Source organism: Bombus impatiens, unplaced genomic scaffold (assembly GCF_000188095.3).
Source record: "Bombus impatiens unplaced genomic scaffold, BIMP_2.2 scf_0777, whole genome shotgun sequence".
NCBI lineage: Eukaryota > Metazoa > Arthropoda > Insecta > Hymenoptera > Apidae > Bombus > Bombus impatiens.
In genome coordinates, this window is record NT_177196.1 from 322,681 (window position 1) to 336,662 (window position 13,982).

At 35.1% G+C, this 13,982-nt stretch overlaps 1 protein-coding gene across 1 annotated transcript in view; it reads left to right on the forward strand.

The window, feature by feature from the left end:
- Positions 1–194: 194 nt before the first annotated feature.
- LOC100746232 (protein GDAP2 homolog) overlaps positions 195–13,982 on the forward strand; it is a 69,554-nt gene continuing 55,766 nt past the window's right edge. Inside the window, exon 1 of the mRNA XM_003492632.4 lies at positions 195–495. The gene's annotated coding sequence lies outside the window, so the exon portion shown is untranslated. The remainder of the gene's footprint in view (positions 496–13,982) is intronic.

A 13,982-nucleotide genomic window follows, 5' to 3' on the forward strand; every position in this document is an offset into this window, starting at 1 on the left:
ACTTCCATCCATGATAATATTGATTAATTTCTTTTTGCAATAAGTTCGAATAGTTAAACACGAACGTTCAATAAACGAGAAGTTCGAAAGCTGCCGCCATTCTGTGAATATCGTGCACATGCGCGGCATTCTTCACATCGTGCTCTCATTGGTCAACGCGCGAGTCGGCTCGCTGGAGCGTACGCGCGCTCAGGTGCCGTACTGATCGCCTCGATGACAAGGCCGTCAGTTACTGTTCGTGCACGAATGCGACGAAATACCCGAACCTCTTGGCGGGTTTTCGCTCGGAGCTGCGCTCACGAGACCAGCTCGACAAGGAAACGGAGGTGACGTTTCTACGAAGAGAAGACAGTGAACGTTAACTCGAGACGATCGGCAAGCATCGACGGACTTAAGTACGAGAGACACTAATCAAGAGGCACGGAGAACCTATCGAGCACCTGAAGCTGCATTTTAGTCCAACTTTGGCCGCGCTGATAGGCGGACGATTCGTAGGTGAGTGAGCTGTAAACGATGCGTCGGCGCGACTAAGCACGCGGTTCCTCCATCTCGCTTTCTCCCGTGTCCTCATCATGTTCACGGAATTCCATGAAAAATTCCCCGTCACACATTCACAAATCTTATGTTCTACGTGTCGATTGAGCATGAACTCCTTACTCTTTACAAATGACCCTTGATTCCTTCGTTCCTTATTTTAGGTTAATTAGCACCTTACGCTGTATATGTCGTATAAACTTACCCGAAAATCCACGTTTAGGATATTGCGTGACATTTGCTACTCCAACTGACCGACGAATATTTGACAGCGGACTGACAGAAACTCGATTATCAGAGGCGCGCTGCTCGAGACGCGGATCGTTATCGATGCTGCCCTTTCCTGACAGACTTTCCAAATACGCGTGTCCCTTCCGTCACTATTCTTTAATACTAGAGTATCAAACCTATCAATGTTACAAATACCAGACTTCTTTATTGTATATTTAGTAAAAACAGATATTTTTAACCAAATTAATTTTGTCTCTTGTTCATATAACTATTTATTTTCATTGTATCGTTCTAATTATAATTATCTGTATAGAATATGTAAGTATACATAACAAATTCTATAGTTTGAGTGTTAAAAAATGATTGTATAAGAGGTGATCAAAATGTAGATAAGGGCAACGTCGATGCTTTCGAGTGTTCAATGAATTTGAGTGTCTTTTTCTCGCTGGAGCCTGTTGTAAGGTATTCTTTTATTGATTAGATAGAAGAGTGATTTTCGACATTAATGTGGAATAACGGTATCTTTAAGCATTTCCATCGACTGCCTAAATGTACACAGCGGAAGACCCTCGCTCGCGACCTTGATCGTACAGTTGGTATAGCGGTATACTCGAGCCGCGCGCGTCGATAATTCCTGTCGTGCATTCTCCGTCTCGTATTCGTCGTCTTCGCGCCAATCCGCTCGTTCCCCTCTCAGCTGTGCACCGATCCCTGTTTACAACGTGCTTCTTCAGGAACAACTGTCGAATGTGAAAAGAGTTTTACCGATAGGCGTCAGCTGATGCAGTCAGAAGAAACTAGGTTAAGATAGGTCGAACGAGAGAATTTCGAGAAACGTCGTTTGAAAGATCATTCTGAAGAATTCTTCGATTTTTGGCTGATGGTTATAGGTTATATTTTTACGTTTGTTACGTAATAAATAGAATTACATTATAAATAGTAGGGCACTAGTGCATATTTCGTATAAATTAAATTCTTTTTACTGCTTTTATTTTCTAGTTATTTTATTATAAATCCGTTGGTTCATTGGGACCATATGTGTCTTATAAAATAAAGTTTGTTAGAAAAATTTGTTAGAAAACGTAAACAGAACGGAGTGATAAATATGTTTTAAGTAAATGCTTTTGAAATTAAAGTTTCGAATAATTTAATGTAACTTAAAGGTAAATCTGTTTCTGATCGAATAAAAGATCGAAATTTTCACTATTTAATAATTAAGATTTTGATATTATGTCCTACAATTGTATCGGATATATTTTTGATCAGGTTTATGATTATGTAATATATGGAATAATGAATGTGGTTCAAGCTTGAAATGAAAAGTCGTATTTTTGCGTTTAGTAGTTAGAGATTTGTTGAGGCTTAAAAGATTAGATTGCATTGAGAATGTATAAGAAAGTTATGTTAAGTCATTTAACTCAAATATATTATTTTAAAATAGATGGAAATACGCATATGGCTCAAATGGATGGTTTTACGATTGAAATTATGAATAATTTAACGTGATTTCTTTTGTTAAATAGAAAAGCCCTATTTACGAATTGTACTATGATTTAGGAAATTAAATCGTGCGGAGAATATTTGGTAAGTTCAGGTTGAAACATTCGTTTCGTTAAAAACACGTCGAAATATCTTCAAATTTAAGTTTTTTGTCATAACTAATTAACTTTAAAGTTATATGAATAATTCACGTGAAAGACAAAATTCTTTCAACTACTGCACGTGGGACGTGTTATGTTCAGAATTAAGACGTGGTATTTCCATTAGCAGTTTTCAAAACTTATTCAATACACATGCATATGCATGTGTATGTCGCATTAATTAACGGCGAAAAAATGATATTACCTTCTGTTGATATCAATCAGATATCTGATCGAATACTTCGAATATTTCATAAATTTTCAAGTCTTATATTTCGATATATCGTAACCTGGAAGTAATTTTAAAAGAATCAGATACCAGATCATCCCACGAGATACCAATGAATGAATAGAACGTAGGAATAACGCTAATCGGGTCAATTAGTTGCACATTTACCTAGGTAAACTTCGAGGTCTCCCTCTTGTTCCATTTCAAAAGTTCGATGGACTACATTCATGTATTAAGGTTTTCAGAAAGTCTTACAATGCAGCCTGGCAAAGAGTATTCACCATTGTACGCTGCATGAATCGAACAAAAGCGACGTTGCTGTTGTAATAGCCTGTAATACACCTAAAGCTTGTGGAAACACTATGATTAATACAAACTAGATGTACCAGTCGATCGACGAATTCAAAAAAATTCTACTGATAATTAGCTTTGGTCGTGAAATTTTTAGAATCAAATCAACAGAATCAAAAATGAAGAAATATTTCGTTCCACTCATCGAAGAAAACATTTTGTAACATTTATTTTCTTCTTTAAGAAGAATTAAATATATATAAGAAATATTCCTAGAAAGTTTTTTGGAAATTGATATTTTAGAGAGACAACTATTGTACCGTGAAATTTATATTCTATAAAATATTCGGAAGGTTCATAATTCTTTCTTCCTTTTTATTAAAGAATTCTATAATACTGCAATAATATTCTGTGACTTTTTTTTTCGAATCGCGTATAAATCTTTTCCATTCTATCTCTAATCACAGCAGTTATCTGAAAAGACTATTGCTCTGATAAAGTAATAATCTAGCAGCTTTTTTCGTTGAACATTTTCACGTCACGCGACTCAAAGACCTTTTATTATCAACTAAATTAAAATCTTTCTTTCGAAAAGTATCTATCAAACGACGTTACGAGATCCATTTTTCTTTCTCATTTTTTTTTCTTCTTTCTTTTTATAGCCTTTTCACGTTTCAAAGTGATAACCGACGTCACGTCGCCTGTTTGATAATCCGATCGCTAAAACACCTCTGTCACATATCGGCTGATAATGGAATCGAGCGCGAAGGAGTTAAAAAGCGTGGACGTGTATCGCGAGGCTCGATATCCCAGAGTCAATCGGGACACAATGAACGATAATCGGAGCATGACAGGGCGCAGATCGAACCATTCAATTACACGGTTCCACGAGGCCGGATCCAGATTTAGGAAGTTAACGTAAATTATTCCGACGTCGTTTCAGACCTTGGGCTTTTAGCCGCGAAACCAAGATAAAAAGTCGTAAAACCGGATCCTGACGAGCTATTTCCAGTTATTTCTGTCGTTGAAGCCATTCAATACCGAAGCGTTACGTTTTGTAAGACACATGAAAGAACTCGAGTAATCCAATCAACGGAAATTCATTTTTTCTTTTCTTTTTTGTCGTAAGTCGTTGAAAATTTCATGATTTTCTTCATAATTTAGAACGAAGTGGTTATTTCTTGGTACGGTACATGTAATTTCAAAATACTGTACATAAAAAAGACCAGAGGAAAAATGATTCAAATAACGAAAACGTTCAGTAGAGAAAATCGTGAATGAAGTTAATGTTTTAACGCTTGAATTACGAAAACACAAGAATTTGGCGCGACATTAAGTACACAGAAATAAAGAGAATTTAAGAAAATTCTACGTAATATGATGCAATAGGCATTTGCATAATGACTTGAAGATGATATACAGATGAATGTAATACAATAATCAATGACAAAGCAGAATTACAAATCTCTTCAGCACAAACTAGATGTACGTAATATACAACCGGTTAAAAGAGTATCTAGTAGTAACAAGCAATTTGTATCCAGCTCTTAAAGTATAATTTTTAATAGAATCTACTTTATTTTCAAATTATTGGATCATCATTGCTGAATAGAATAATAAATAGTCTGTAGAAGAATACTCTCCTTTCAAACTTTCTCTTTCATTGCCTAAATGCTTTAGATTGAATGTTCTACATATGTATCTTGGTCAAGTATGTACTTTCCTGAGAAATTATGTACGTTATGCGAGGCGTTATGAGGCGATACTTTAATAAAAAAGTTTGTATATTTTCAAAATGTCAATTATATTATCTACAAGTTTGGAAATTCATAACAAGATATTTTACAGGATAAATACGTATTTATTTCGCTTTTGCAAAAGCATATATACTCGAATCATGTTACTACTGAGTCCCTCGTATATTTTGGTAAAAGGTTTTACTAGTGAAATTTATTGGAAGTTTCAGAATTTCGTTGTAGTCGAGTATAAAGGCGAGTCATAAGTTTCCTATAGTATTTATGGTAATGGAGTAACATTGTGAAGAGTCAGTTTAATAAGTATACAAAGTACGTGCCAGTGAAACTTGCTTTTGGTTCTATATCGGAAGTCTCGACGAGTTCGCGGTAATTCGAAGCGAACGAAGCTTCTTTCTGTACGTCGCGTAAGATTATATTCAACTGCGTCACAGAGAACTCTAATTTCGCGACGATTCCCGAATAAATTAAATCTTGTGTCTCGTGAGCTGTCTGTCTAAACGGAAGTTACGAAATTCTTTATTAAAGAATCCTAAACAAATGAACTGTCCTATCCTTCATTGCGTAGCCTTGCTCCAGAATTTCTGATTAGAAACTACTTTCTTTGCGAACTCGTGAATTTCCTGATAAACATGCTGAAACGTCAATTTGGCAAATATTTCATTGAATTTTCTAAACCTTACATTTTTAATCTACGAATTGAACCCTAAAGCAATTGCAAAATGTTTTTTCTAAAGGCGGCGCAGTTCATTTAATTGTAATTATTTCTGTGGAATATTTTGTTATAGCTGTAAATATGTTTTATCAGTCATTTTGAGCATAACTATAACATTTGAGATAAAGATTACTAAATTCATCTAATATGTTCGATCTCATTGAGATACAGATTTATTCTACAAAGTTAAACATTCACTAAATTTATTATTACACGTTACTTCTTGTAGATCAATTTATCACATCATTAGATTCTACTATACTATATAAGATAGCATTGGAATAACAATGGAATGAAACCACGGCAATCAGGAATAAAGAATACAATCATAATAATGGATTCTCTTATATGAAACTTTGAAAATAAGTTAATGGATGGAGTTAATTGAATATCATATATATATATCAAAATTGTATTCTGAGAAAAATATTGGTGAAATATTAGCTTCGAGTTATATTTTAAAAAATATACTTTTAATGTGTGTTCTTTACCATATTAAAGACATTTTTTAAAATAAAAATGAAAGGAAGAACTACGAGTTATTTAACTATTACAAAAGGGAATTGCAATTCGAAAAGAATTATGAACACTATCTAAATATCTAGTATCTGCAAACTCTTCTGCATTCTAACATCGGCTTTCATCATTCTCTCGTGTCCTTCGTTTATCTCATTAATTAACGATACTTTCAGTTGTACGCTACACAACTTCTCGTGAAAGAAGGTGTCCTTCGTTATCAAAGGAAGTTCGCTCGTTTGCCAAAGGGTCGACCCGATCGGCCGTGTAGATAGACGTGTTTCCACGCTGTGATAATTAAGGGTTCGCGTTAAACGAGCCAACCGGCAGAAACTAAATGTCCGCGGTTCATTCTCAAGATGCTGCGGGTTAACCATCTGCTCCAGCCGATCCGACGCGATATAGGGGTCGCGCGTTGATAATTTGGGTCATGCATTTTCGGCCAAGCACGCTTTACATCGCCTTTACATCGACCCTCTTTATCAGTCGCTCCACTCGTGTCGTACCAATATACATCGTAGTTTGACGTGGCATTAATTAACGAATTTCATCGTTCCACCATGTTGCATCTTCAATAGCGTATCACTATACGTGTACATGATATGCGTATAACTGTATCAACGAAATACCCAAAATTATTCGACTGTTTGTAATTAAAATAAAGATTCTACAGCTCCGATAGCAACTCGTAACATTATCCGTAATTTGGTGTAATCTGGCTGTTGGAAGTGTCGATATTGGTTCTGATGGAACTTTGATCTCGTAAAACGCACTACAGAAAATCACGTGTCATTTGTTTCAACTTTTGTCCGGTTTTACATATTTCTATTATATTACAAATTTCCTGAAATTATTTTATACAAACGGAGCATAGTTTGGTTGAAGTTAGCTTTATTCTGTTGGAGGGTCAACTTACATTTACCAGAACTCTAAAGCAAACCTAACTCGCAACCTAACCTTCAGTTACATTATTATAGAAACTCGTCGTTGGACGACGAATCAGTTAACAAATTAATTCTCTTAATATCGTTTATCGGCTCAGAAAAATTCAACAGACACCCGATACACCGATACGACGTAATATTTCAAATCTAACTAGCTGTCAAGCTTTAAAAAATTTAATCCTACCCGAACACTCACGATATATTCAATTCTCTTCTAGCTTTACATCCTTTAAGGCTATCAAATGCCCCGTTAAACGATTCAGCCATTGGAGTACATCCAATCTTGCATCCACTTCGATCCAAGCTGCGCTATGGGACGTCTTTGTTCGCGAATTTGCATGTCGCAGTGGCGTTTCGATTCTTTCGATCACGTTTCCATATCGAACGCGGTTCGCGTGTCGTTCTCGGATATCCGCTGTGTCGGATTCTACGACGGAAGCGTGCACCGGTTTCCACCCTTCTCCAGCCATTAGTTATTTAAGCGGACCCGCGTGTATCGAATGCAACGAACGCACGGAAGCTCTGTTGAAGGCGAGCTCGATTCCCCGTTGCTCGGCCACGATTTCGTAATTCAGGTCATGCGTATCTCTTTCTTCCTCTCTTCGTTCACTTCGAGTCCGTTATTATACGCAACTATCGAGCATTGTTCGAAGCATAGTATTATTGTGCCCTCTTTTTGATTAAAATCGCTAGAATTTAGCTAAAAATATCGTCATTTCTTCGAGGTACGTATGTTGAAATATTTCGAGGACCCGTGTTTTTAATTTGTCTGGTTTAATTACTTTTCGTGTAATTTTACTGGAAATGTCGTTTCTTTAAAACGTCGTGTATTTCTTCAAAGTAGGTTTCTCAGAACTCGATATACGTTTCAAATTACTCTCGTTATTCGAAATGTATAATAAATACGTCTGACTGTATGCGTATGTATAGTATCTTGTTACAAAATGATAACCAGATGTTCTAAATTGAAGAAAAACAAAAATGGGAGAAAAAATTACGAAACTCCATATTTTCACGGATGTTTTGAAATGGCAGATAGGGCTTTCCGTTGGTTATTCTGGCTATGGCGAATCGACATTGTCACTGACAGTGGATCGATATCTCTTGATACCAGGTTCACTAGGCAGCGGGATTTTCGAGAGAATTCGAGAAATTTTCCGCCAAATGGGGTAATTCGGTTCGTTACAATGCGACGATGGGATAATAGGTTCTGTTAAGCTTTTTTGCTACAGCGGCGTTGATATTGTGACAATTGATATTTCACGTTATTTTTGATAATAAGAAACGAAGAAGAGAGGACAAATATTTTTACACGTATCTATCTATAATCTTTTTCAATTGGAATCGAAGTTGGAAGGTTTGCAGCAATAAGAAGACACAGCTACAATGTTTAAATCGTGTTTATTGAATGAGAAAGAGAGGTATAAGTTTCATATCCAAAAATGCAGAAATTTATTACTACGAATATTGATTGACTATAAATATGTAATACAATTAATTTTGAGAAAATTAATTTCACTGATTTTGTATTGCTTTAGATTAGGTTTACTCAGATTACGCAGCTGTGTCTTTATCGCAGCAGCTCCTTCAATACTTAAAAGATTAAAAAAATTCCACTGTAGAAATATGTTAAAGTCACTGTGGTTAATATCGTAAGAAATTTTGGAGTGGAAAGGATTATGATTAGATTACTACGCTCTCGATGACGGAGGCTTTATTGCGTGGGTGTGGTGTATAAACGAATGTCACGGCAAATTGCGTAGTAACGTAGTGGAGACCACTTCTGTCACGTGATGTAGATGATGTTTAAAAAAAAGAAGGAGAAAAAGAAATAACTAAATACATACTTTACGTACATATATACTATACGTATATGTATTATATTATTGATTAGATGTATTTGGGCGTTATCTCTGACGGTATATGTCATTTGATTACAAAAACTCGGATAAAACAGTGTAGTATGACTTTGTACATTATATTAGCTATCAAAGTATATTACACAGTTATCAGAGTTGGCGTGTTGAATACAACTTAATAACTGTGCTCCACGATAACAGCTCCTTCATTTCGACTGCAATTGTGCACCAAAATGATAAATCTTGGGTTCGCATTGTTGGTTTGTTGATAACCACAATATTCGAATAGATTTGATGTTATTTTAGGTTATTTAGAATATTCTATTGATGATCTGGATGTATATAAAATAAGTTAAAATGAAATATTCTAAATTTAATTAATTTAACCCAAATTAGATTATTCCATCAAGCCTCTAAAAATCTATCACATTCTGCTCAAACAAGAAATTCACGTAAAATATAAATGCTCGACCCCAAGTATTAATCCTTAACAAACCAAGTTCCTTTGATAAAACTTTATAAATATTATATTCAATTAAAATATAAAATATAAAATACATAGCTCCCAATAAAATTAGCGTTGTCTCATCAAACTCCCAGAAAAGTCTATTATACAAAAATCAAAACTTTGAGACCGCTGCGCGTTTCACTGAGTCTAAAAACATGAAAAAAAAAGGGTCACTCTAAAATTCTATTAGCACGCTAGAAAATTTGTTTCCTAAAACAAATTTTATTTAATACATTAATTTCGAGTTAATAACAAAATCAACAAGATATACAATATAAATACACCTGAAAAAGTGATTGCAAACTTTTAACCGATACTGTACATACATACCTCGCTCAGACAACAAATGTAGAGCCTCTAACCTCTAACCTATAGAAAGAAAAGCGCTGCACCTGTAAAACCATCGTTCCGTTAACACGCGAGACAACCGGACGATCTAAGGAGCTTTCGAAGCCGTGGAATGACCGCGAGCCGAGCCGAGCCGAGTATATTGAAGGGTTTTCCCGCACGTAATCGATACCGGTTTGATAACATTCCTCGGGAAATGTCGGGTCAACGTTCTGACGTTACGCTTCCATGCGGTCTGCCACTCGACCTTTCTATGCCAACTCGCGCCTCATTCGCGCGATCATTTGGCATGGCGCGTTGGATCGCGTCGAATCCTTAAAACCGTCTTTGGGACCAGGACATCTTTCACGTACGATTTAGGTCGCGCATTATTTCTTGTATTAACTGATGGCCTCGCAACGCAACGAGTATCCTCTCGAGTCCATTAAGAATCCTTAAATCGACGAGGAACTGCGACGGGAGAAAAGCTCGACAAAGTCGAGACTCCGGGGGGTTGTGAACGTGGCTAATTGAAATTTGAATGGATGAGAGTTGATACTGCAACGAATATTGCCGATTATCTGTGGTACAATTACAGTCACGATAGAGTCAGGTTATAAAATTGATAGTCAGACAAATCATGATTTACGCGCAGAGAAAGAAATTAGGAGAAATATGGGGACGGGAGGGATTGAAATTTTGAGTGGGAAGGTTTGAAGAAATTTTTGATACGAAGTCAATGTGCTTTACGTTATACAGGGTAGTTGGTAACTGGTGGTACAAGCGGAAAGGGGGGTGATTCTACGTGAAAAAAGAAGTCGAAAATATAGAATAGAAAATTTTTTTTTAATTTTTTTTTTAAATCTACAGTGAGATCCGTTATAACGAGACGTGATAAAGTGCACGCGTACCGAGCGAAAATTCAAAGTCGATTTTCTCGAAAACAAAGCTTCAAACGAAAAATTTTTATTCTATATTTTCGACTTCTTTTTTCGCGTAGAATCAACCCCTTTTCGCTTGTACCAGCAGTTACCAATCACCCTGTATATTGGAAAATACATATTTCTATAGATGTTATATATGATTTGTAAACACTTTTAATATGTTAATGTATTTTATATTGAGAGATACGTATTTTTATAGTTATATACACATATATTAGATACTATCACTTTTTCTTCCTGGTTTTCCAATTCTTAATATAGTTATTAATATTTGCAGTTCTCTTCCGTATGAATGAAATACTGTTTATCAGAAATCATTCTTCTTATTGTGCTCAACACTTACGCGCATGATTTTTCGGATATAATAAAACATTTCATGTGCTTTGAAAAAGTTTTGTTACTTGTGTGATAATAATTATCGCGCGAATACAATAACCAGTTAATGTAACCTGTTAATGTAACTGTTAACCTTGTTGGTTGTATCAAATGATTTGTAGCAGCATTCTAAATATAAAGGAAGGGAAGAACTACGGTTAACATTGACAATGCGACGTTCAAGCTATAGCACGCGATTATAATAAAACAGGAAGTAATTTATTTGTGAATAGACGCTTTATTTATTCGCTTACACCGATATTTTGTACTTTGATGTATGGGTATATTCAACATAACATAACGGTTTATATGTTACGTGTCTATTGCATTAGCAAAATACAGATGTATATAGACAAATGACAACATTATACATGCAAAGATTATAATACTGGTACTACCAGAATGATCGATATGATCAATTCGTAATTTTTCATAGAAATTTCATAGATTCATAATGGTGCATCTTCGAGAATTTGAGTAATTTTTATTCTTCATTTTATGTATTTTTTCATAAATTTTTCATCGTGACCTCTTTAATACGAGTTTTATGTTTTGATGAGTAAATTTAGTGTCAAAACAGAATATGATATTTGATCTTGAGAGAATCAGAATTTGTTGTTTGAATAAAGAATTGGTATATTTTTGTAGGTTTAGAAAAGTCACTTAATTTGATATCAACAGAGCGTAGTTGATACTTTAGAAATGCTAGCTCAATTAACACATTGTAGAATTTTTATCAATAATTTTCTTAATCGAAAACTTATCGAATTATGTATCATATATATATATCGTATTCTATACTACATACATTACTATTTGATAGTTTAGTTTATGACCTCGTTATATCATGCTATACCAATGACATAGACGTCTCGTCACATCAGGGACATTTAAATGGCGATCTGATACTGTTCTGATTATCCTTGTGACTGTAACCGAGTTACATGATTTGTAATTGATTTGCTGGTAAACGCTGCAGGAGTTTCCAAGTTCGCGAGATTACGATCGATGTAATAGATGATTTTGATAGAGTTTGCAGTAACTTGATTTCACCAGAGGATGTGACGCGTGTTAAATTGGGATTCGATCGAGTTGTTGAAATTTGCATGACTTTAATAGATAACAAAAAAACGTATGTTCGCATCTGTGGGGATAGTGAAGCATTATTTATGGGCTAAGCATTTCACGACTCTCAGAATAGTTTAGTTTTACGAGCAACACCTTGAAATACGATTTTCCTTACGAGCGTACCTTATGCGAACGCGAAACAGAAAGTGTCACGTGTCTTAAAAAAAAAATAAGAAAAACAGAAAATATTCTTTTCTAATTCGTGATATTCCCTTTTTTTTGCTATATTTCGATGAAAACAGTAAAACTACAGAGAAAGAAAAATATCGGTTTTCATTGAATCCTTTGTAACACGCAGTGGTTTAAAAAGATATTTGAAGGTATAGTATAGAAGACATTCATGTAAATATTGTACGTGTTAAGTAAAGCGTTTTGAAATTTCATTAGCATTATCATGAGACACGTCTGCTATTAGGTATATCGCTAAAATTTGAAACTAGTCTGAAAATATCTATAGAAGTTACAGCATATTTACTGCGAACATACGTACATATATGTATTTAGTAAAAGATTAGTATACAACATGGAACGATCTGAAACATATAATCATTTTCAAGCTTGTTTCAACCTTTACCAATATAATTATGACAATTGTGCCCCGTTACAATGCTAATTAAGTTTCAAAATGTTTCATAAAAAATTACTACAGGTGTTCTAATACCTTCGCCAGCCACTGTATTTTCTCCTTTTTGATTTTCGTTCAGAAATCATTGCGCAGCATTCGTTATTAATGATATTTACTTTTCAACCGTTTCATTCTCGTTTCGAAAGGTCACAGTTAAAAACAGTTGCAGCATCACGAAGCCATAAAATGACCGCTGTTGTCCGACTATTTTTTTGTTCCTCATTCTTTCTCTTTTTTCTTCTTTTTCGTTAAATACGTATCTTGTGGATACGTGTTCTTTCGAAAGGCAGCCGTAGATTGTGCTTGTTTTACGTTTTTTGATAGACGCGAGTTACCATGTACTCGTTAAATATTGAACGCATAGAGAACGTTCGCGTGCGACGACTATCTGAAGCGAGATTTTTCTAAAGAAAAGAAAGGAATATCAAACTACGCGGAAATTCTAATATTTTGCTATGTCGAGGGTGTTTCTGGATTTACCGATGGAAGTTCGGGAAGATCTTCAAAATAGAGAATTATCAAATAGTTTTTATCTTTGCGGTCTCTTGTGAAACTCATTACGGGTTCTAAGGGTGCTTCTCTGAAAGAGTAAATAGACAAAAACTGAGGATTTGTACGGGGAAGAGGATTTCTTGAAATTGTTTTATTTCATCTTTGCAAAACTCATTAGTGACCCGGAACACATTTTCTTGTTAACCTCAAAGAAAAACTTGCGAAATATCGCCTTTGAATTTTACGTGTTTTTTAGCGCCATCAAATTTACCGGTGCTAAAGAAATACTCAAAAGTAAAAGAATACTTACATTCTTTATAATAATTAACTTCGTTAACTTTATTCTAACATCTTTGCAAAATACGTTATGAATTTTGGCGGAAAAATTCAAAGAATAGGAATACAACGCGCTTTCGTAACATACATATATAATTTGGTAATGTATAAAAAACAGAGCTATTCTCAGTTTCTCTTTCTCTCTCTCTCTCTCTCTCTCTCTCTCTCTCTGTCAGTTTCGAAGGACTTCATAACATTTTACATAACTCACGTCGCGTAATTCGTTAAAAAATAATTGCTCTTTTTACCATCCTCTCTTATTTTAGCACTTTAGAAAGAATTTCAAAAACTACTCTACTCCAGATCCGCAAACAACAAAAAGATAAAAATCTTCTTACAGGAGAAAAGTTCTATAAAATCGCCTTAGCGTAATCCCTGATTTCACGGCTGTTCATAAATCTTCTAAGGGTTCGAAAATTTAGCAAACACGAGGGCATTCCAGGCGAGGGCATCTCGCGGATTGTTCTCCAATTAGCGGACCTCCCGTTTTTGACGACGTTTTTCCTCGCCGCTCGAGAGGATTCTCGAAAGCGG